This window comes from Pecten maximus, unplaced genomic scaffold (assembly GCF_902652985.1).
Source record: "Pecten maximus unplaced genomic scaffold, xPecMax1.1, whole genome shotgun sequence".
NCBI classification, from domain to species: domain Eukaryota; kingdom Metazoa; phylum Mollusca; class Bivalvia; order Pectinida; family Pectinidae; genus Pecten; species Pecten maximus.
Window position 1 is genome coordinate 47,946 of NW_022982752.1, and position 24,098 is coordinate 72,043.

At 36.7% G+C, this 24,098-nt stretch overlaps 1 long non-coding RNA gene across 1 annotated transcript in view; it reads left to right on the forward strand.

Moving 5' to 3' along the window:
* LOC117320901 overlaps nucleotides 1–21,118 on the forward strand; it is a 35,084-nt gene extending 13,966 nt beyond the window's left edge. Inside the window, exon 3 of the long non-coding RNA XR_004531173.1 lies at nucleotides 20,997–21,118. This is a non-coding gene — a long non-coding RNA (uncharacterized LOC117320901). The remainder of the gene's footprint in view (nucleotides 1–20,996) is intronic.
* Nucleotides 21,119–24,098: the final 2,980 nt, after the last annotated feature.

Here is a 24,098-nt window from a genome sequence, read left to right on the forward strand (position 1 = left end):
AGGAACATATATGATCCCTCTATAACAGAGGAACATGTATGATCCCCCTATAACAGAGGAACATATATGATCCCCTATAACAGAGGAACATGTATGATCCCCCTATAACTGAGGAACATATATGATCCCCTATAACAGAGGAACATGTATGATCCCCCTATAACAGAGGAACATGTATGATCCCTCTATAACAGAGGAACATGTATGATCCCCCTATAACAGAGGAACATGTATGATCCCCCTATAACCGAGGAACATATATGATCCCCTATAACAGAGGAACATGTATGATCCCCTATAACAGAGGAACATATATGATCCCCCTATAACAGAGGAACATGTATGATCCTCCTATAACAGAGGAACATGTATGATCCTCCTATAACAGAGGAACATGTATGATCCCCTATAACAGAGGAACATGTATGATCCCCTATAACAGAGGAACATATATGATCCCCCTATAACAGAGGAACATGTATGATCCTCCTATAACAGAGGAACATGTATGATCCCCCTATAACAGAGGAACATATATGATCCCTCTATAACAGAGGAACATGTATGATCCCCTATAACAGAGGAACATGTATGATCCCCCTATAACAGAGGAACATGTATGATCCCTCTATAACAGAGGAACATGTATGATCCCCTATAACAAAGGAACATATATGATCCCCTATAACAGAGGAACATGTATCATCCCCTATAACAGAAGAACATGTATGATCCCTCTATAACAGAGGAACATATATGATCCCCTATAACAGAGGAACATATATGATCCCTCTATAACAGAGGAACATGTATGATCCCCCTATAACAGAGGAACATATATGATCCCTCTATAACAGAGGAACATGTATGATCCCCTATAACAGAGGAACATATATGATCCCCTATAACAGAGGAACATATATGATCCCCTATAACAGAGGAACATGTATGATCCCCTATAACAGAGGAACATATATGATCCCCTATAACAGAGGAACATATATGATCCCCTATAACAGAGGAACATGTATGATCCCCCTATAACAGAGGAACATGTATGATCCCCCTATAACAGAGGAACATGTATGATCCCCTATAACAGAGGAACATGTATGATCCCCCTATAACCGAGGAACATATATGATCCCCTACAACAGAGGAACATATATGATCCCCCTATAACAGAGGAACATGTATGATCCCCTATAACAGAGGAACATGTATGATCCCCCTATAACAGAGGAACAAATATGATCCCCCTATAACAGAGGAACATGTATGATCCCCCTATAACAGAGGAACATATATGATCCCCATATAACAGAGGAACATGTATGATCCCCCTATAACAGAGGAACATGTAAGATCCCTTACAACAAAGGAACATGTATGATCCCCCTATCAGAGAGGAACATGTAAGATCCCTTACAACAGAGGAACATGTATGATCCCCCTATAACAGAGGAACATGTATGATCCCCTATAACATAGGAACATGTATGATCCCCCTATAACAGAGGAACATATATGATCCCCTATAACAGAGGAACATGTATGATCCCCTATAACAGAGGAACATGTATGATCCCCCTATAACAGAGGAACATGTATGATCCCTCTATAACAGAGGAACATGTATGATCCCCTATAACAGAGGAACATGTATCATCCCCCTATAACAGAGGAACATGTATGATCCCCCTATAACAGAGGAACATATATGATCCCCTATAACAGAGGAACATATATGATCCCCTATAACAGAGGAACATATATGATCCCCCTATAACAGAGGAACATGTATGATCCCCCTATAACAGAGGAACATATATGATCCCCTATAACAGAGGAACATATATGATCACCTATAACAGAGGAACATGTATGATCCCCCTATAACAGAGGAACATGTATGATCCCCTATAACAGAGGAACATGTATGATCCCCTATAACAGAGGAACATGTATGATCCCCCTATAACAGAGGAACATATATGATCCCCCTATAACAGAGGAACATGTATGATCCCCCTATAACAGAGGAACATATATGATCCCCCTATAACAGAAGAACATGTATGATCCCCCTATAACAGAGGAACATGTATGATCCCCTATAACAGAGGAACATGTATGATCCCCTATAACAGAGGAACATGTATGATCCCCTTTAACAGAGGAACATATATGATCCCCCTATAACAGAGGAACATATATGATCCCCTATAACAGAGGAACATATATGATCCCTCTATAACAGAGGAACATGTATGATCCCTCTATAACAGAGGAACATATATGATCCCCTATAACAGAGGAACATATATGGTCCCCTATAACAGAGGAACATATATGATCCCCCCAAACAGAGGAACATGTATGATCCACCTATAACAGAGGAACATATATGATCCCCTATAACAGAGGAACATGTATGATCCCCTATAACAGAGGAACATGTATGATCCCCCTCTAACAGAGGAACATGTATGACCCCCCTATAACAGAGGAACATGTATGATCCCCTATAACAGAGGAACATGTATGATCCCCTATAACAGAGGAACATATATGATCCCCGATTCTCGTATATAGAAATCACCAAATTCATTCCACGCTACAAATCGAAGAAACAGGACTTGCTTCAGGCGAAACACCAGCTAATTGGCTGATTTAGTTATGTGAGGCCTATTATTTTAGCCTGAACATGCACAACGACAAACTTTCATATAATGGTCCATTTCCTTTTCTTTTTTCAAATTTTCATCAATACTTGTTATTTTTTTATTAAGAGCGAAACTTACCTTTGAGTTTGTGCCGAAGTTTCCAACAACTTAATTTTCTTCACCCTGTTAATACCCATAAACATATTATCTGTGTTTTTTGTTACAGCCTAAATACAAACCCTCGGTCTTAGGTTTATTCAATTGTAGACCAGACACTTTTCCGAACTGCTCAACGATTAATAACGCTCTGATGTCCCTATACCTGTAGTGCCATCTGCTAGTAGGACTATTTTCATATTCCTATTTCTAATCTTGATACCGCTTATATGAACAGATGTTCATATTTTTCAGCGAGTAGTTCAGAAACTAAAACGAAGGTAAAACATGGTAGAGGGCACCCCTGTGGGATATCGCGTGACACGACGCAACTTCCGGCCAAACAGTCATTGTTTTTAACGCAGCCTTTGATATTGGTATATAACACTAGTTTAATCTTTCGATGACTGAACGACCAAAACCAATTTTGTCCAAGCAACCATACACTCTACTCTACCATATCAAATCTAGAATTTCCCCGAATTTTCTAGAACGTCCTGAATTTGCCTTATATTATACCCTATAAGTCTGTTTTTTATATCAATTTTTTGCTCTTTACTTACGAATATTTTTATCAATGGTTTAAGTCGTGAAGCTAAAACGTATGAAGCTATTTTTGTTATCTAAATAAGAAAGTGGTGCCATGTCAGACATGGTGTCACTGCCAGAGGGAACTCGGGTTAAGGTTTCTTAAACATGCAAATCCAAATATTATAGTCATGATTAAACACTCGAAAAGATATTGATATCGGTATTAATGAAGTTTCAGTATCGTTTTGTGGGTATCTATCATTTCATTTCGTTCTTAACGGTATCCAACCCTAAGTGTGAGACACGTCATTGTAGTAAGTCGTTCGAAGTAGACTTGTACAAACAATTATTGAAATATGCTGATAATGTTGTGAATATTTCAGGGACTTTTAAAACAACAATTATTGTCAATCAAAATTTTATACTATATTGCCCTGCATCGATTTTTGCATTAATCAATTTATTGAAAATACTTTTGGAAGGGAGATAACTGCGAGATGCCGAGGTTATTCTGCAGATGGGGAAAACCATTTCACTACAAGAAATATAGTTCGCATTATAACCAAGCACAATTAAATTAATAAAAATATCAATGATTTTATTGATTATGTTATGAATATATAGTAATTGAATCATTGGAGTATCTTCCAATATTGGCCTTAAATCTTCTGTTGAAACTACGCGCAGCAATCTGAAGGCTATCGCGCATATGGGCGGCCAATTCAGGATAAAATACCAAAATATACATACGTGGTTCGTGTTGCCATGTCTGGGATATATCGACCGCTATTAAGATTCATGACAAAACTTCCAGTAAATATTACTTGCTATTGAAATAGTTTGTACAAACACCAGGGGGTTGCGAGATTAGCTATGGTTTTACCTGTGTTTCTTTTGAAAATGGAACACTCTTGTATTCACAAATGCATACCAACTCTTCCTAATAAACCAAAGTGTTTGTTCGTTTATTGCGAGAATAAGTAGAAACTTCAAAAATATCTATCTCAAAACAGGTAACAGGTTCGAAATTATTCTTTTCTATATATAACCATATGACATTTACAAAGGTACTCCTATGCTTAAATTCTCAAATTACATCTTAGATTTTGACTTTTAGTGTCGCAATCTTACATACCCTATATATTTCATTTCATGTCAACATATTTTATTGTATAACATTTATTAGCCCAGATGGTGGGCTATTCAAATCGCCCTGCGTCCGTGGTCCGTCCGTCCGTCCGTCCGTCCGTCCCTCCTTCCATCCGTCCCTCCGTCCGTCCGTAAACAATTCTTGTTATCGCTAATCCTCAGAAAGTACTGAAGAGATCTTTCTCAAACTTCATATGTAGGTTCCCCTTGGTGCCTAGTTATGCATATTGCATTTTGGGACCGATCAGAAAACAACATGGCCGACAGGCAGCCATCTTGGATTTTTACAATTGAAGTTTGTTATCGCTATTTCTGAGAAAGTACTGAAGGGATCTTTCTCAAATTTCATATGTAGGTTCCCCTTGGTGCCTAGTAATGCATATTGCATTTTGGGACCGATCGGAAAACAAGATGGCCGACAGGCAGCCATCTTGGATTTTGACCATTGAAGTTTGTTATCGCTATTTCTGAGAAAGTACTGAAGGGATCTTTCTCAAATTTCATATGTAGGTTCCTCTTGGTGCCTAGTTATGCATATTGCATTTTGGGACCGATCGAAAAACAACATGGCCGACAGGCAGCCATCTTGGATTTTGACCATTGAAGTTTGTTATCGCTATTTCTGAGAAAGTACTGAAGGGATCTTTCTCAAATTTCATATGTAGGTTCCCCTTGGTGCCTAGTTATGCATATTGCATTTTGGGACCGACCGGAAAACAAGATGGCCGACAGGCAGCCATCTTGGATTTTGCTCATTGAAGTTTGTTATCGCTATTTCTGAGAAAGTACAGAAGGGATCTTTCTCAAATTTCATATGTAGGTTCTCCTCGGTGCCTAGTTATGCATATTGCATTTTGGGACCGATCGAAAAACAACATGGCCGACAGGCAGCCATCTTGGATTTTGACCATTGAAGTTTGTTATCGCTATTTCTGAGAAAGTACTGAAGGGATCTTTCTCAAATTTCATATGTAGGTTCCTCTTGGTGCCTAGTTATGCATGTTGCATTTTGGGACCGATCGAAAAACAACATGGCCGACAGGCAGCCATCTTGGATTTTGACCATTGAAGTTTGTTATCGCTATTTCTGAGAAAGTACTGAAGGGATCTTTCTCAAATTTCATATGTAGGTTCCCCGTGGTGCCTAGTTATGCATATTGCATTTTGGGACCGATCGGAAAACAAGATGGCCGACAGGCAGCCATCTTGGATTTTGATCATTGAAGTTTGTTATCGCTATTTCTGAGAAAGTACAGAAGGGATCTTTCTCAAATTTCATATGTAGGTTCTCCTCGGTGCCTAGTTATGCATATTGCATTTTGGGACCGATCGAAAAACAACATGGCCGACAGGCAGCCATCTTGGATTTTGACCATTGAAGTTTGTTATCGCTATTTCTGAGAAAGTACTGAAGGGATCTTTCTCAAATTTCATATGTAGGTTCCCCTTGGTGCCTAGTTATGCATATTGCATTTTGGGACCGATCGGAAAACAAGATGGCCGACAGGTAGCCATCTTGGATTTTGATCATTGAAGTTTGTTATCGCTATTTCTGAGAAAGTACAGAAGGGATCTTTCTCAAATTTCATATGTAGCTTCTCCTCGGTGCCTAGTTATGCATATTGCATTTTGGGACCGATCGGAAAACAACATGGCCGACAGGCAGCCATCTTGGATTTTGACCATTGAAGTTTGTTATCGCTATTTCTGAGAAAGTACAGAAGGGATCTTTCTCAAATTTCTTATGTAGGTTCCCCTTGGTGCCTAGTTATGCATATTGCATGTTGGGACCGATCGGAAAACAAGATGGCCGACAGGCAGCCACCTTGGATTTTGACCATTGAAGTTTGTTATCGCTATTTCTGAGAAAGTACTGAAGGGATCTTTCTCAAATTTCTTATGTAGGTTCCCCTTGGTGCCTAGTTATGCATATTGCATGTTGGGACCGATCGGAAAACAAGATGGCCGACAGGCAGCCACCTTGGATTTTGACCATTGAAGTTTGTTATCGCTATTTCTGAGAAAGTACTGAAGGGATCTTTCTCAAATTTCATATGTAGGTTCCCCTTGGTGCCTAGTTATGCATATTGCATTTTGGGACCGATCGGAAAACAAGATGGCCGACAGGCAGCCATCTTGGATTTTGACTATTGAAGTTTGTTATCGCTATTTCTGAGAAAGTACAGAAGGGATCTTTCTCAAATTTCATATGTAGGTTCTCCTCGGTGCCTAGTTATGCATATTGCATTTTGGGACCGATCGAAAAACAACATGGCCGACAGGCAGCCATCTTGGATTTTGACCATTGAAGTTTGTTATCGCTATTTCTGAGAAAGTACTGAAGGGATCTTTCTCAAATTTCATATGTAGGTTCCCCTTGGTGCCTAAGTTATGCATATTGCATTTTGGGACCGATCGGAAAACAACATGGCCGACAGGCAGCCATCTTGGATTTTGACCATTGAAGTTTGTTATCGCTATTTCTGAAAAAGTACTGAAGGGATCTTTCTGAAATTTCATAGGTGGGTTCCTCTTGGTGCCTAGTTATGCATATTGCATTTTGGGACCGATCGGAAGACAACATGGCCGACAGGCAGCCATCTTGGATTTTGACAATTGAAGTTTGTTATCGCTATTTCTGAGAAAGTACTGAAGGGATCTTTCTCAAATTGAATATGTTGGTTCCCCTTGGTGTCTAGTTATGCATATTGCATTTTGGGACCGATCGGAAAACAACATGGCCGACAGGCAGCCATCTTGGATTTTGACCATTGAAGTTTGTTATCGCTATTTCTGAGAAAGTACAGAAGGGATCTTCCTCAAATTTCATATGTAGGTTCCCCTCGGTGCCTAGTTATGCATATTGCATTTTGAGACCAATCGGAAAACAACATGGCCGACAGGCAGCCATCTTTGATTTTGACAATTGAAGTTTGTTATCGCTATTTCTCAGAAAGTACTGAAGGAATCTTTCTCAAATTCCATATATAGGTTCCCCTTGGTACCTCAATCTTAAATTTCATATATAGGTTTCCCTTGTTTGAAAAGTACTAGAGGTTTCTTCTGAATTTACACAGACTAGTAAGACTTAGAAGAAGGGAAAAGTAGAGAAAAGATCAATCTGACATGGAACCTATGAAGAACATTCAATGGTGGGCGCCAAGATCCCTCTGGGATCTATTGTACAAATGGGTTAGACAGCAGGCTAGCCCTATATAAGTCTTCCCCAATACAAACAGAACAATAGTAGAATTAAACTAAAACAATTGAAAGTGAAGAAGTATAAGAAATATGTATATAAATTAAGTCAATGGAGATGAAATATCTATGGAGATGAAACATCTTTTATGAATATATTGATTTTAATGGCCAAAGGGATGTAATTATAAAAAGAACTAACAGATAGTGGAAAAGGGAGGTAATCAGGCTCTAGTATATCCTTTGTCAAATTATGATAATGTTTCAGAGTTATAAACAGTTTTTGTCTTCAGTTAATAGCTTTTGCTTAGATACAGGATTGGCACCCAGTCTTAAATCCAGCAGCACTAGATTTCATGCATAAAATGTCATTACTCCTCCTAATGTAGCCATCCATCTAAGTGTGCTAGATTCAGACTGAAGGCCCCTGCATCCAAGCAAAGCTTTCACATGTTAGATATAATAAACTGTGTAATTATACTTTGGAATAAAAATATTGTAGTTGAATATACTAGTTCTGAATTAAATAAATCAATCCGAGATATTCAGGGATAAGCTGACTTTTGAAGCAGGTCGCAGGTTCACCACATTCTTATATCAAGAATATGAACAATATATAATATGTGTAAATACAGGTAAAATAATAATCAAATACTAATTGAGTGAGTCTTGGTCTAGAAAAAAAAACATTTGAATAATTATGGTTAATTTCGAGTTTGATCAAATCGCTTACTATCTTTGATGTATTTTTGAACGGCGTTCAGAATGTTGATATTAATTTCATCAGACAACAAGTAATTTCCATGTGTTAATACTATAGTGGTTAGAAGATGCTGGTTATTGATATTTTTTTTCAACTCTTGCCTTTGCTCTTCATATAAGCAGCATTCAAAAAGTTATGGTATGAAGTTTCATCCCCTTGATTACATCTGCACAATGGTGAATCTATAAGATGATCATTAAAACGGTCAAAATCTAAATTACTTGCATTATTTCTAAGTTGACATAATATACTATTTTCTTTTCTATTACCTTTGTTTTTAAAGATGTCCGTTCTACGGGTTAGACCCTGGTCTAAGTTGACGGGAGTGATAAGTTTCTTAAAAACACCTAGGAATGGTGAATTTAAAATTTTAGTGTCAATGGAATTAAATTCACGTAGCATAGTTGGGAAAAAGCTGTTGTAATAATTTTTTGATCTACATAGTGGCTGATTGAATAATCGTTGCCTACGGAGATGATGTACTGTGTCTTCATTGTCATTTAAGTATTGAGTGACTATATATCAATTAGGTATTGGGGTGCATTATTATGTAATATTTGGTACATTAAGATAAGTTTATGTATTTTCCGGCGACTTTCTAAAGTTTCCAATCTAAGTTCTCGGTATAATCTATTATGTGGAGTTCCTTTCCTAAGTCCAGTGATAATACGTGTACATATGTAGCTTCTAGCTATACTGATTCTATCAAATGTTTACATGTATTATTACAATTATCCCAAACTACAGATGGATATTCTAGTATTGGTCTTATGAGTATGTGAGTTATCTATTGGTGTGTCTAGGAAATATATCTGGGGGATAATTTGTGTGTGTGTGTGGTTTTTTTTCCTGGAGAAAAAGATTTTGCTTTATTAGGGTTGAATTTGACATCCCATTTATTGGCCCAAAAACTAATATTTTCTAGATCTGTTTTCAGGGTACTAGTTATCTCTGCTTGGTTATCATCAATTCCTGCATATAGGGGTGTATCGTCAGCGAAAAGTTTTACTTGATTTGATAAGGCATCTGATAGGTCATTAATGTATAGAAGAAAAAAAAAAGGCCTCAGTACAGACCCCCAGCATTGACATTTTTGAATGAAGAAAAATGCCCTTCTGTTATAAGTCTTTGTTTTCTATTAGTTAGATAGCTATTAAACCAATTTAGAATATTTCAAATAACATTCTAATTTATGAAGTAGTCCCTTACGCCAGACATGGTCGAAAGCTTTGCTTATATCACAGAATATGAATCTGACTTCTTTTATAGAGTCCAAATTACTAGTTTTTGTATGATAGATAGATGAAAATTGATTAGTAGTTGAGTCACCAGGCATACAGTCTATGGACAAAAGTAGTGGAACGATAATCGTTCCACGATGACGGCACATCGGTTTTCGCGTTGTCAAAGTCGGAACTATAAACGCGGTATATAAAGCACACCGACACCGCTTACATCATCGGAAAGGTCATGGTCTCGTGCTTTGATTGGCGTTCTATTTTTGTCGTCTGCTAGCATGGTTTTTGTTTACAAATAGAAGAAGCGAGATGGAGCCAAATTCGAGATACGCGAGTGAAGGCCAGAAACAAAGTGTTGTAGCTATGGTTCAGAAAGGCGTATCTTTCCAAAAAGTTGGTGAGCTACTGAATATGCCTAAAACTACAGTACATAGAATTTATAGAAATTTCTGTGAACGTGGAAGTTTGAAAAACGGCGAAAAAACGGGCCGACCAAAAAGTTTAACTGCGCGTGACGGAAGGAAAATTTTACAAGAATTGAAAGCCGACAGACGAATGTCTTTGGACAATATTTGTAACAATTTCAACACTAATGAAAACAAAAATGTTTCTTCTAAAACTGTATGGAGGTTTTTAAAATCAAATGGATATAGTAGATGTGTTTGCAAGAAACAAATTAGGATTTCTCCTGTCAATAGGGTGAAACGGGTAACATGGTGTAATGAAAAGCGCCTGTACACGGAGGAGAACTGGAGAAAAGTTATATTTTCAGATGAAAGTCATATTGTGATTGGCAAGAACAATCGAGTGTGTATTTGGAGAAAATCTGACGAAGCTTATCGTCCTGAGTGTATTTCTCCCCGAGTAAAAGATAAAAAACTGAGCCTTATGATCTGGGGTTGCATCACTTATCACGGTGTAGGGACACTCACTCGTGTTGACGGGAACATAAATTCTGACAAATACATTGAAATTTTAGACCAAAACTTGTGGCCAGTAATTGCTAGGCATTTTCCAGATAATAATTATGTATTTCAGGATGATAATGCTCATGTCCACCGTTCCAGAGTCACAAAAGCATATATGGAAACAAGCCAAATAAACACAATGATCTGGCCGGCACAGAGCCCCGACCTTAACATTATAGAAAATTTGTGGTTGATAATTAAGAGGGCAATTGAACAGTCAGTTGAAAGAATAGAATCTTCTGAACAACTTTATCAGAAAATAGTTTCTGTTTGGACTAGTTTTGAGGTCGAAACAATCCGAAATCTTTACCGGTCAATTCCAAAAAGAATCTCTGCTGTAAGAAGAGCCCGCGGATACATCACAAAATATTAGGTAAATAATTCAACATACTATTTTTAATTAATACTCAATATTGCTTCGATCTTCTTCTTTGCAGTGGTATATTTTGTTTTGTTGTAGGTGTATGCAAACTGCCAATATCGCCATTGAAACAAAGCACCAGCTACAATTTTTAACGGTGCAACGTCACAATCGTTCCACTACTTTTGTCCACAGACTGTAGATCCAGATTGATGTTGAGATATAATGTTATGTTCCTTTATATAATTATAAAGGTATTTAAAGATAGCCTTTTCAATTATTTTGCTAAAACAGGACGTTAAGTACTGATATAGGTCGATAATTAGATGTGTCATTTTGTTTCCCAGATCCTTTATATATAGCACTCACATTAGCCATTTCCCATTTATTTGGTATACTGCCTGTCTCAATTGTTTTATTTATGAGGATATATAGGGTTTTTACTAGACTTTTAAGGTTTTTAATAACTTTCAGGAGTATTTCGTCTGGTCCTGATGGACTATTTTCATTTAAGAGAGTGATTTGGACTTCAATGTCCTGTTCAGTTATGTGTATTGAATGCAGGTGATAGGGTGGTGCATTAAGAATATTTGGTGGATCTTCTATAGTTTCTGATGAAGTTGCTATTGAGGTGAAATAGTCATTAAGTGCTTCTGCTTTTTCTATGGGATGGTGAAGTAGTGTATTGTTATGTTCAAAGGGTGGTGTACTAGTACATCTGTCTTTGTTATTAAAATTACTGATACATTTAGCTATTTTTCACCATTTGTTTGGGGGAACAGAATTATTTTCCAGTTTTGTTTGTAGTTTTTCTACATATTTCATTTTTTCTTCCTTAATTAGGTCAATTACAGTATTACGGATCTGCCTATATTCTGCTCAGTGTTGTTCTAAGTTTGTTGTTATTGCAGTTTTGTGCTTTCTTTTCCTTTGACGCATTTTAAGTCTGATTGTGTTGGTCATCCACGGTTTATCAAAAGACCTTACAGTTATAGATTTAAATTGTACAAATTTTTCAACTAATCAAGACAGTTTTTGTTAGAATTTCATTAAATTCGTTAAAGGGACAATTTAGTCAAGTTTGTTTACTTTTTAATCATTTCACACATTATTTCATGAAAGTGTACTTCAGTTCTCCTTATGAACTTTCCTTGGTTATATATTATATACGATTTATATGCAAATGAGCAAGTCGTCTCTACACTTTGTATACATGTGTGCAAGCACAGCCCCGTCTCGTGACTGTAAACAACATTGGTTTGCATTTGAAGCTGTTAGCGGATATTTAAACTATAGGTTGCAGGTCTCGTACCAAACATAGACAGTGAATTGATATACAGAATATATGGAGATTTACTGTTAGGTCATGAATATAACAAATGGGAGTTTTTCGAACGGATGCGACAACAATGAAGAAGTTCATACAGTTGCGAGCGAGTTTGCCGAGACTTGACCTAGATCGGCCTACGGAGTTATGTTGAGTGCGATATTTTTAGCCCACCATCATCAGATGGTGGGCTATTCAAATCGCCCTGCGTCCGTGGTCCGTGGTCCGTCCGTCCCTCCGTCCGTCCCTCCGTCCGTCCGTAAACAATTCTTGTTATCGCTAATCCTCAGAAAGTACTGAAGGGATCTTTCTCAAATTTCATATGTGGGTTCCCCTTGGTGACTAGTTATGCATATTGCGATTTGAGACCAATCTGAAAACAACATGGTCGACAGGCAGCCATCTTGGATTTTGACAATTGAAGTTTGTTATCACTATTTCTGAGAAAGTACTGAATGGATCTTTCTGAAATTTCATATGTAGGTTTCCCTTGGTGCCTAGTTATGCATATTGCGTTTTGAGACCAATCAGAAAACAACATGGCCGACAGGCAGCCATCTTGGATTTTGACAATTGAAGTTTGTTATCACTATTTCTGAGAAAGTACTGAATGGATCTTTCTGAAATTTCATATGTAGGTTTCCCTTGGTGCCTAGTTATGCATATTGCGTTTTGAGACCAATCAGAAAACAACATGGCCGACAGGCAGCCATCTTGGATTTTGACAATTGAAGTTTGTTATTGCTATTTATGAGAATGTACTGAATGGATCTTTCTCAAATTTCATATGTAGGTTTCCCTTGGTGCCTAGTTATGCATATTGTGTTTTGAGACCAATCTGAAAACAACATGGCCGACAGGCAGCCATCTTGGATTTTGACAATTGAAGTTTGTTATCACTATTTCTGAGAAAGTATTTAAGGGATCTTTCTGAAATTTCATATGTAGGTTTCCCTTGGTGCCTAGTTATGCATATTGCGTTTTGAGACCAATCTGAAAACAACATGGCCGACAGGCAGCCATGTTGGATTTTGACAATTGAAGTTTGTTATCGCTATTTCTGAGAAAGTACTGAATGGATCTTTCTCAAATTTCATATGAAGGTTCCCCTTGGTGCCTAGTTATGCATATTGCGTTTTGAGACCAATCGGATAAAAACATGGCCGACAGGCAGCCATCTTGGATTTTGACAATTGAAGTTTGTTATCGCTATTTCTCAGAAAGTACTGAAGGGATCTTTCTCAAATTTCATATGTAGGTTGCCCTTGGTGCCTTGTTATGCATATTGCGATTTGAGACCAATCTGAAAACAACATGGTCGACAGGCAGCCATCTTGGATTTTGACAATTGAAGTTTGTTATCACTATTTCTGAGAAAGTACTGAATGGATCTTTCTGAAATTTCATATGTAGGTTTCCCTTGGTGCCTAGTTATGCATATTGCGTTTTGAGACCAATCAGAAAACAACATGGCCGACAGGCAGCCATCTTGGATTTTGACAATTGAAGTTTGTTATTGCTATTTATGAGAATGTACTGAATGGATCTTTCTCAAATTTCATATGTAGGTTTCCCTTGGTGCCTAGTTATGCATATTGTGTTTTGAGACCAATCTGAAAACAACATGGCCGACAGGCAGCCATCTTGGATTTTGACAATTGAAGTTTGTTATCACTATTTCTGAGAAAGTATTTAAGGGATCTTTCTGAAATTTCATATGTAGGTTTCCCTTGGTGCCTAGTTATGCATATTGCGTTTTGAGACCAATCAGAAAACAACATGGCCGACAGGCAGCCATCTTGGATTTTGACAATTGAAGTTTGTTATTGCTATTTATGAGAATGTACTGAATGGATCTTTCTCAAATTTCATATGTAAGTTTCCCTTGGTGCCTAGTTATGCATATTGCGTTTTAGACCAATCTGAAAACAACATGGCCGACAGACAGCCATCTTGGATTTTGACAATTGAAGTTTGTTATCACTATTTCTGAGAAAGTATTTAAGGGATCTTTCTCAAATTTCATATGTAAGTTTCCCTTGGTGCCTAGTTATGCATATTGCGTTTTAGACCAATCTGAAAACAACATGGCCGACAGGCAGCCATCTTGGATTTTGACAATTGAAGTTTGTTATCGCTATTTCTGAGAAAGTGCTGAATGGATCTTTCTGAAATTTCATATGTAAGTTTCACTTGGTGCCTTGTTATGCATATTGCGTTTTGAGACCAATCTGAAAACAACAGACAGCCATTATTGCTAAATCTTAAATTTTATATATAGGTTCCCCTTGTTTGAAAAGTACTAGAGGGCTATTTCTGAATTTACACAGATTAGTAAGACTTAGAGGAAGGGAAAAGTAGAGAAAAGATCAATCTGACATGGAACCTATAAAGATCATTCAATGGTGGGCGCCAAGATCCCTCTGGGATCTTTTGTTGTTCTGTACAACTTCCATTATCATAATTCCATTCGTACTTGTTATAAGTATTGTTCTGATTACATCATGGATGAAATAAATCACCTAGATCGGTGTTAGCGTTTGATTGCATTCGTACACAAATGAAAATACAATCTTTTCTGCATACGTATCGGCCGTATACATGCATGTGTGTACACAATTACCTGAACACGAATTCCCGTGCGGTGATCCTGGGATAAACCTGTGTTTGGTCGATTTGAATTGTCAAAACAATAAATAATTATTGAATTTATCAATTATAATACATGTAACAACTGTTTGCCATGCATGTTTTTAAATCGAAATCCAAAGAAAGAGTATACATCGGATCTACCGTATCGTCACTTACTATGTTTCCGCCAGAGGGCGTAACAAGTTGCACTATAGTTGGAGCATAGCTATATTTGACGTGGGCTTTCCCAAAACTTAAACTGACCATAATGGACATTGGCTACGTAGCAGATAACTGTTGACCGCGGATTATTTAGTCTGGGTATACGTTTTATCGATTCTGCTTAAATTATAAAAATCATGCTTGACTAAATTGTCCCTTTAACATCCATATTTTTAGCCCACCATCATCAGATGGTGGGCTATTCAAATCGCCCTGCGCCCGTGGTCCGTCGTCCGTCCGTCCGTCCGTCCGTCCCTCCGTCCGTAAACAATTCTTGTTATCGCTAATCCTCAGAAAGTACTGAAGGGATCTTTCTCAAATTTCATATGTAGGTTTCCCTTGGTGCCTAGTTATGCATATTGCATTTTGAGACCAATCGGAAAACAACATGGCCGACAGGCAGCCATCTTGGATTTTGACAATTGAAGTTTGTTATCACTATTTCTCAGAAAGTACTGAAGGGATCTTTCTCAAATTTCATATGTAGGTTCCCCTTTGTGCCTAGTTATGCATATTGCATTTTTAGACCAATCGAAAAACAACATGGCCGACAGGCAGCCATCTTGGATTTTGACAATTGAAGTTTGTTATCGCTATTTCTCAGAAAGTGATGAAGGGATCTTTCTCAAATTTCATATGTAGGTTTCCCTTGGTGCCTAGTTATGCAAATTGCATTTTGAGACCAATCGTAAAACAACATGGCCGACAGGCAGCCATCTTGGATTTTGACAATTGAAGTTTGTTATCAGATGGTGGGCTATTCAAATCGCCCTGCGTCCGTGGTCCGTCGTCCGTCCGTCCGTCCGTCCGTCCGTAAACAATTCTTGTTATCGCTATTTCTCAGAAAGTACTGAAGGGATCTTTCTCAAATTTCATATGTAAGTTCCCCTTGGTGCCTAGTTATGCATATTGCATTTTGAGACCAATCGGAAAACAACATGGCCGACAGGCAGCCATCTTGGATTTTGACAATTGAAGTTTGTTATCGCTATTACTCAGAAAGTGATGAAGGGATCTTTCTGAAATTTCATACGCAGGTTTCCCTCGGTGCCTAGTTATGCATATTGCATTTTGAGACCAATCAGAAAACAACATGGCCGACAGGCAGCCTTCTTGGATTTTGACAATTGAAGATTGTTATCGCTATTTCTCAGAAAGTAATGAAGGGATCGTTCCCAAATTTCATATGTAGGTTCCCCTTGGTGCCTAGTTATGCATATTGCGTTTTAGACCAATCTGAAAACAACATGGCCGACAGACAGCCATCTTGGATTTTGACAATTGAAGTTTGTTATCACTATTTCTGAGAAAGTATTTAAGGGATCTATCTCAAATTTCATATGTAAGTTTCCCTTGGTGCCTAGTTATGCATATTGCATTTTGAGACCAATCAGAAAACAACATGGCCGACAGGCAGCCTTCTTGGATTTTGACAATTGAAGATTGTTATCGCTATTTCTCAGAAAGTAATGAAGGGATCGTTCCCAAATTTCATATGTAGGTTCCCCTTGGTGCCTAGTTATGCATATTGCATTTTGAGACCAATCGTAAAACAACATGGCCGACAGGCAGCCATCTTGTATTTTGACAATTGAAGTTTGTTATCGCTATTTCTCAGAAAGCACTGAAGGGATCTTTCTCAAATTTCATATGTAGGTTTCCCTCAGTGCCTAGTTATGCATATTGGGACCAATCCGAAAACAGCATGGCCGACAGACAGCCATTATCGCTAAATCTTAAATTTTATATATAGGTTCCCCTTGTTTGAAATGTACTAGCTATAGAGGGCTGTTTATGAAAATACACAGATTAGTAAGACTTAGAGGAAGGTAAAAGTAGAGAAAAGATCAATCTGACATGGAACCTATAAAGATCATTCAATGGTGGGCGCCAAGATCCCTCTGGGATATATAATGCAAATCAATATCATTTATGTGCTAATTCGACCGTCTCAAACGCACATAAATAATTTATCATCACAACACAAACACTTGTATGGGAGGAAGCCTCTGTAGTGAGCAAAGCACCATTTATTGTGGGAGATTTTTACAATTAAATCGACAGATGCGAAACTCTGGGATTTAGGCAAAACAATTGGTCCATGAATAATCCCGTCTCCTTCTAGTCCCTGACAAAAATTTTTTTCCCACCGAAAAAAGGGATTTTTAAATTTAATTTTCCCCCGGGGCCTTGGTTTAGCATTTTGGGAAAAAAAAAATGGCCCCACCCTTTTGTTTTTGAAAAATTTTTTTTTTCCTTTTCCAAAACCTGGGGTCTTTCCCTCAAATTTCAAAGGCCCTATTTAAAGGGAAGACCAATAAAAAAGGGCCGGGCAATTTGTTTTTTTTTTTTGGGGGTTTTGGGGGGGGGGGTGGGGGGGGGGGGGGGGGGGGAAATTGGGTTGTTTGGGGTGGGGGTTGGGTTTTAAAAAAGTTTTTTTTGGGTTTTTTTTTGGGGGCCCTTTTTTTCCCCCTTTTTTGGGGGGTTTTTTTAAAAAGAAATTTATTGTGGGGAATTTTTTTTTTTTTTCCCCCCAAAAGGGTTTTTGGGGTTTTTTTTTTTTTTTGGGTTTTTTTTGGGGCCCATGGTTTTTTTTTTGGGGGGGGGGGGGGGGGGGGGGGGGGTTTTTGTTTGTGTTTTTTTTTTTTTTTTTTTTTTTTTGTTGTATTTGTTTTATTTGTTTTTTTTCGTGTTTTTTTTTTTTTTTTTTTTTTTTTTTTTTTTTTTTTTTTTTTTTTTTTTTTTATTTTTTTTTTTTTATTTTTTTTTTTTCTTCTTTCTTTCTTAGTGACTATACAAGGCTCGATGGCCACGCGCACCGAAAACACCTTTTAGGGTCACTAAAAGCACGTGGCTACGTGGCAAACACCATAGCAATACATTATCACAACCTTCTCTCACGCATAAACCCCGCCCTCCCTACACTGTACGTGTACCCATGGATAAAATAACATTAATAGCATTGTTTATTAATTACGATCATATCAAAAACTGATGTAGATATGTTTTTTTTAATAACAGTTTGCTTATTATAGAGTATGACAATTTCTGTATGAATAGAAGAATGTATCAACAGACCACTTCAGAGGGGGAAGGTACATTTGTCAATGATTTTTAGCTCACCTAGACCGAAGGTCCGGTGAGCTTATGTCATAGTGCGGCGTCCGGCGTCCGTCCGTCAAAATTTGCTTCAAATCGCTTCTTGTTTTAAAGTTCTTATTGGATGTTGACCAAATTTGGTCAGAAACATCCTTGGCGAAAGAGGATCAGAATTTGCATAAATGGTGACTCTGATCCCCAAGGGGCCGGAGGGGCGGGGCCAAATATGGGAAATTGAGGCAATTCCTTTAAATCGCTACTAGTCATGAAGTTATTAATGGATTTGAACCCAATTTGGTCAGAAACATCATTGGGGGAAGGAGAACAGATTTTGCATAAATGATGCTAGTTCCAGAAATGGCTCTGGGTTTTTTGGAAAGGAAATACATTTTGCCATTGGATTTGTTAATATTGGGCAAGGTATAGGTGAAATACACAGATAGTATGTCCTTAGATTGCAAAAGTGCAAGGTAACCTGGGGTCCATTGCGGGTATAGAATAATTTTCATTGGAATGTTACTTAACGTGTTTCAGTTTCGTTAAATACCCAATGCAGTACCTCACCAGCAAAACTGTTTGGAAGTCAGTGTGGTGTCTGCAGTCAAGCATGAAGGTGTAACAATAAGACTCACTGATAGTGGTGTCTCAATAGCCCCGGGCATATACGACCAGGTGTGATTACCGTAGTTGCTTCGTAAGAAGCCCTGGGTTTACAGGTAAAATAAATATGAACGGAGATTTTATGTCAGAAGTGTGGATATGTACGTTAACAACGTCGTTGAACCTACTAAGAAGATAAAAGTTTTTCACAAATGACAAATGTATTTAGCCAACTCTCGAAAAGGTTTCGAACATCTGAATATGAAAAGTATCGTTGAAAACTGATAAACTTCAAACAAGGCAAAGATGGAGCTACATAATAGGTTTATGCTGACAATATGATTATAGTTCAGTATATACAGGATTTACGAATTACGATCCTTTTCAACTGTCAGCTCGTAATACAATAATACAATTTACATCATCATAGCCATAATACTTATGCTCTATTTTTTTTTCTTGGAAAAAACATTTTTGTGTTTGGTATTTACATTGTTCACCTAATTCATACTCATATTATATAACTGTTTTTGTTCACCTAATGCATTCAACATATTAATAATATGTGTTCTTGTAAGTTCTGTTTCAAATTGAATTAACCTAAAATGCACAGATACAGTTTTAAATGTAAAAATACATTGCAAATGTTTAATAATATGTTTACTTGCCATCTAATGCAATATTAACTGAACCCCGTAAATAACAATAGTATTATATTACACAACAGTATGGTTGACAATTTCTGTAGATCAGTATGATAATTCTTCTTTGATAAAGCAATTTTATAGTTATTAGTCTGAGGTTAATGGCATTTAACCAAAATTAGCGAAGTTAAGCTGCCTCTGACTATTGTTGTGGCAAGTAAGATGTTTTGGCGCTTGTCCTGTGGCCCTTTGTTGAAAATACATAAATTAAGTACGACCCACCCCTATCCCCCATTCTAACAACCACTTAGTTTTTACACTCACATACTTGCATGACTGCACTTTACACATTATACAACAAAACAAACAGGTTACAGACAGGAAAAGACACATATGGACAGAGTAACATGCATGCTTTATTTTAGAAATTACTTCAAAGATGGGTAAATATAGTAAAATAATTATTTTATTTCAAGCTACAATAAAACAATAATAAATTAAAGAACACAAAACACCTAAACGATATACATTGCTACTTAATTTATGTGCGATCGAAGTTTTTATTGTATAACATTACATTTAATCTTAATATCTGCACCCAGGATTGAACCTGGGGCAGCTGCCTATAGCCAGAGTAGCATTCGGCTATAATTGAGCTAAAGGGGAAATTGTTTCTAGCAGAGTTTTTAGCAAGCAGGTAGTATTACCTGCCATCATTCACATTCCACTTCTGAAGGAATTTATTCTGGTTTTGAAGACTTACAAATTGTACATATAAATCTTAAACTATTTAAGTAGAAATTGGTTAGAAATACTTCAATAGAAATGTTTAAATACTTAAGTAGAAATTGGGTTTAAACAAAGATCAGGGTAAATTTTGAACTGTTTAAGTTTGACACTTGAAATGTTTAACTGCTTAAGTAGAAGTTTGTTTGAAACTTAGACAGTTAAAAGCGTTATATGCATCACGATGGTTAAAAACAATTAAATCCAACAGGATGTTAAAACCATTATGTACATCCGATTGGTTTGAAACACTTAAGTATGATTGTTAACCATTACAGTGGAAGTGTATTTGAAACAATTAAGTAGGAATGTTTAACTACTTAATGGAAGGTGGCTTTAACACTTAAACTTGTAAGTAGAAATATTAAACCAACTCGGTAAAAGTTGAATTTAGGCACTGAATCGGAAATGTTTAATAACTTAAGTAGAAGGTTGTTTGAAACTTTCAAGATGGTTAAAATATCATGCACATCAGAGCAGTTTAAACCATTACGTCTTATGGCTTTAAACATTTAAATAAAAATGTTGAACTACTTAAAATCTCGTTCGTGAATGTATCGGATCAATGATTTCTTTTCTTGCTTTATTACAAATATTACTGTTACATGTGACTTCCTTCAGTACCGACAGTACTTATTATTTTATTTCGGTTAACAGTGACTACATAAGCACAGAAAGATACTCTGGTCTACTTTTGGAAATGGCGTCCGGCTCAAACGACGGTGATCGGATATATCGGCGTAAGTATTATGTACTTGTACATTTTTGTAGTAGATAAGACCTGTGTGCAGATGCAAGGGTCTCGGTGTGACGTTTATAAACTTAAGTATAGGTCACATCGGCTCCTAGTTCAAACAACCAGTGAGGGAGTTAGAATTGTTTCCGAGATTTCTCCTGTAAATAATATTAAATCTTGTGATGGTTCCAATTCAACTTGTATATGGTCAGCTGTCAAAGGGATTTGTTTCTTAGCTATAAACGGTTCTCTTTCATTAAGACTTTTGATGATACACCTAGTTTTTGAATAGGTGAAATAAACGGATCCGATGTAGGTGTGTCGATATACATCAGGAACGTTAAACAAATAGTAAGAATACGGTTATACCGAGATAATAACGTCGTATGATCGAAATCATCTATAATAAAAATGTATGACATGTAAACTTGTAAATAAGCATATTTATACATAAGATTATGATTTTATTTAAACATATTGTAATGACAAATATACATTTGATATCAGACACAAGTTTAGAACGTAATCGGTTTCCTCCTGTTAAACATAAATGAGTATGCATGACGCTCGATTGTCATGGATATTCATCATGAGGTCCAGTTCATAATTCTGCACTACCTGGCCACTGTACGTAAAGGGGAAAAAAGTACAGCGTTTGAAACACCGCAAAGGTGTTCGCATATATGAACACAATTTTGGTTTTAACTCCACTCACCAAAGATTGTTTTCCGGTTGCGTGAAAATTTCCAAAAAATGTTTTCAAGAAACCGAAAAAAAATGTAATTGTTGGTTAACAAGAATTTTGGTCTTGAACCTACAACAGAGAATACTATCAAATTACGAAACGGCAATCATCAACCTCGCTTAATAAGAAACAAAAAATGCAGAAAGAACAATCAATCAGCAAAAACTAAAACTTAAATGCATCATAGAATAAACTTATAGAATGACATTTAAACATTTTTTTTCCCAAATTGAATCAAAGTATTTTAACATAATAAATACATATTTTTATTTTCAAAATACACCAGTACAGTTGTTTACAATGTCGCATTCTTTTGTATTTAATCAGTATAAAGGCTGAATTGCTTTGATAATACATACCGATGGGAGAACAGTAAAGACATATCTATTTAGGACTCACACAAATATTTTACTTATAGTGTCTCCATCCCCCAATTGCTCATTTGAAGTTCAAGCGATGTGAAATTGATATCGTATTAATGTTATTCCTTTTTTGTTAACTATAAATTATGTCATTGTATAGGTATAATGACAAAAACGGGTACTCGAAAGACGGTAAACATGACTTTTATAGTGGACAGGGAGCCCCCATCTGGGAAATTTCCGCCTTTTTGACCTGTGATCCTACGTCATTCTATTTTCAGTAGCAGTGCATAGGATAACTCAAACGAAATATTCATCATTTATAAATAAGTTCACATGAATTTATTTACACATCCATGCTGTCAGAAAACACAGAACTTCATAGAAACATTTCGTACTAATGACGTATAAATCTCATGTTAAGGAAGTGCTTCAATTAAATCAACTGTAAAATTCCTACAATCAAGATACGTGAAATTAGTTCAAAATGTTACTGTGTTATTTCTCTTCCCTTAGTTTTAGTCCCTAATATACCACATACAGGGACTAACCAAGCAATTGTATTCCGATAGACTTTAGTGTTAACGTTTTGGAGTATTTCATTCAAATTCTTGAATTTAATATGACAATTATGGTTTATAACAAACGTTTTTTGGTCTGATATAACACCTAATAAAAAAAGGTCCTTCAGCGCAAATTTTCTCCAGAGTGGCCATTTTGAAAATGGGTGAATTTCGCAGTAAAACTTTTCAAAAATCTTAAATGTTTACCTGTAAATTATTATTACCTGAAAAAATCAATCAGACTTTATATCAAAAATTCTTATTTTATCCTATCAGGCTTCATATCTTTTTTTCGCTTTATAACATACTGGCCAATCAGTGGCTGCCAGACATTTTATCCTTGACTCAACTTTCTACACAGGGGCTGCTTAAAAAAAAAAAAAAAAAAACATTTCAATTGGTTGGTTGTTCCCTATACATAGTGCTATCTCATTGGCCGAAACCCGCTCCTCCCGGCTCCCCCAACGATCCTCACACAGATCAATCCGTTCTTCCAGCTCCTCTGACCTTCACTAGCTCTTCACCCTCTCTGATTGGCTATGGTCTAATTATATTTAGTACTCCACTACAAAAAAAATACACAGATTATACAACATTATAGTAGACGAATCCCTACAAAAGTGCACTGCTCCCTTCTTATATACAACATATGCATGCATATATGTACACACATTGCTTGTTACTCGGTAAACTGTCAAACAAAATTTTATAAAAACTGTAAATGTGAGTGTAAAATTACAGCCTAATGTGGGTCAAGGAACGACTGCAGATAATAAACAAGGCCACTGACCAGAGACTTGTTTTATCACAAGTCCATGCTATACATTTGACAAAAGCCACAACATTTAATTCAATTTCTAACAAAATAATCCAAAACGAATTACATAACATATGTAATTTCATGTAAGATGTTACAGAAACGATGTGAATATTATCGTTTCTTTTATTTAAAAAAAAAAAGAAGAAAAGAAAAAAAAAACTCCGAACATTTTAACATTATTCGTAATCGATTCCTACTACGACAGCTATCGCACAGTCTTGTCTCAATCTTAACATACTAGAGTCAAAGTTCGTTTCTCTGGAACATCTCACATTTAACAAGATTATCAACAGTTATGTCTACGTAGTAAACCTCTTGCAATGTCACATATAATCACCGGGAATGTTAGGTAAACCACTTCAATTAGAATATCACTCTAATCATTGCGGACATAAAACCTTTCTTCTTGGTACTTTTTGGTGAGAAATATGTCTGTCCAATGCCCCATAAGTGATCCAAGTGGTAAATGATCACAATTGATAAAACTATCAATATTTAGCTAGTCGTTTAGAAAATATACGAGGCATTTTCGC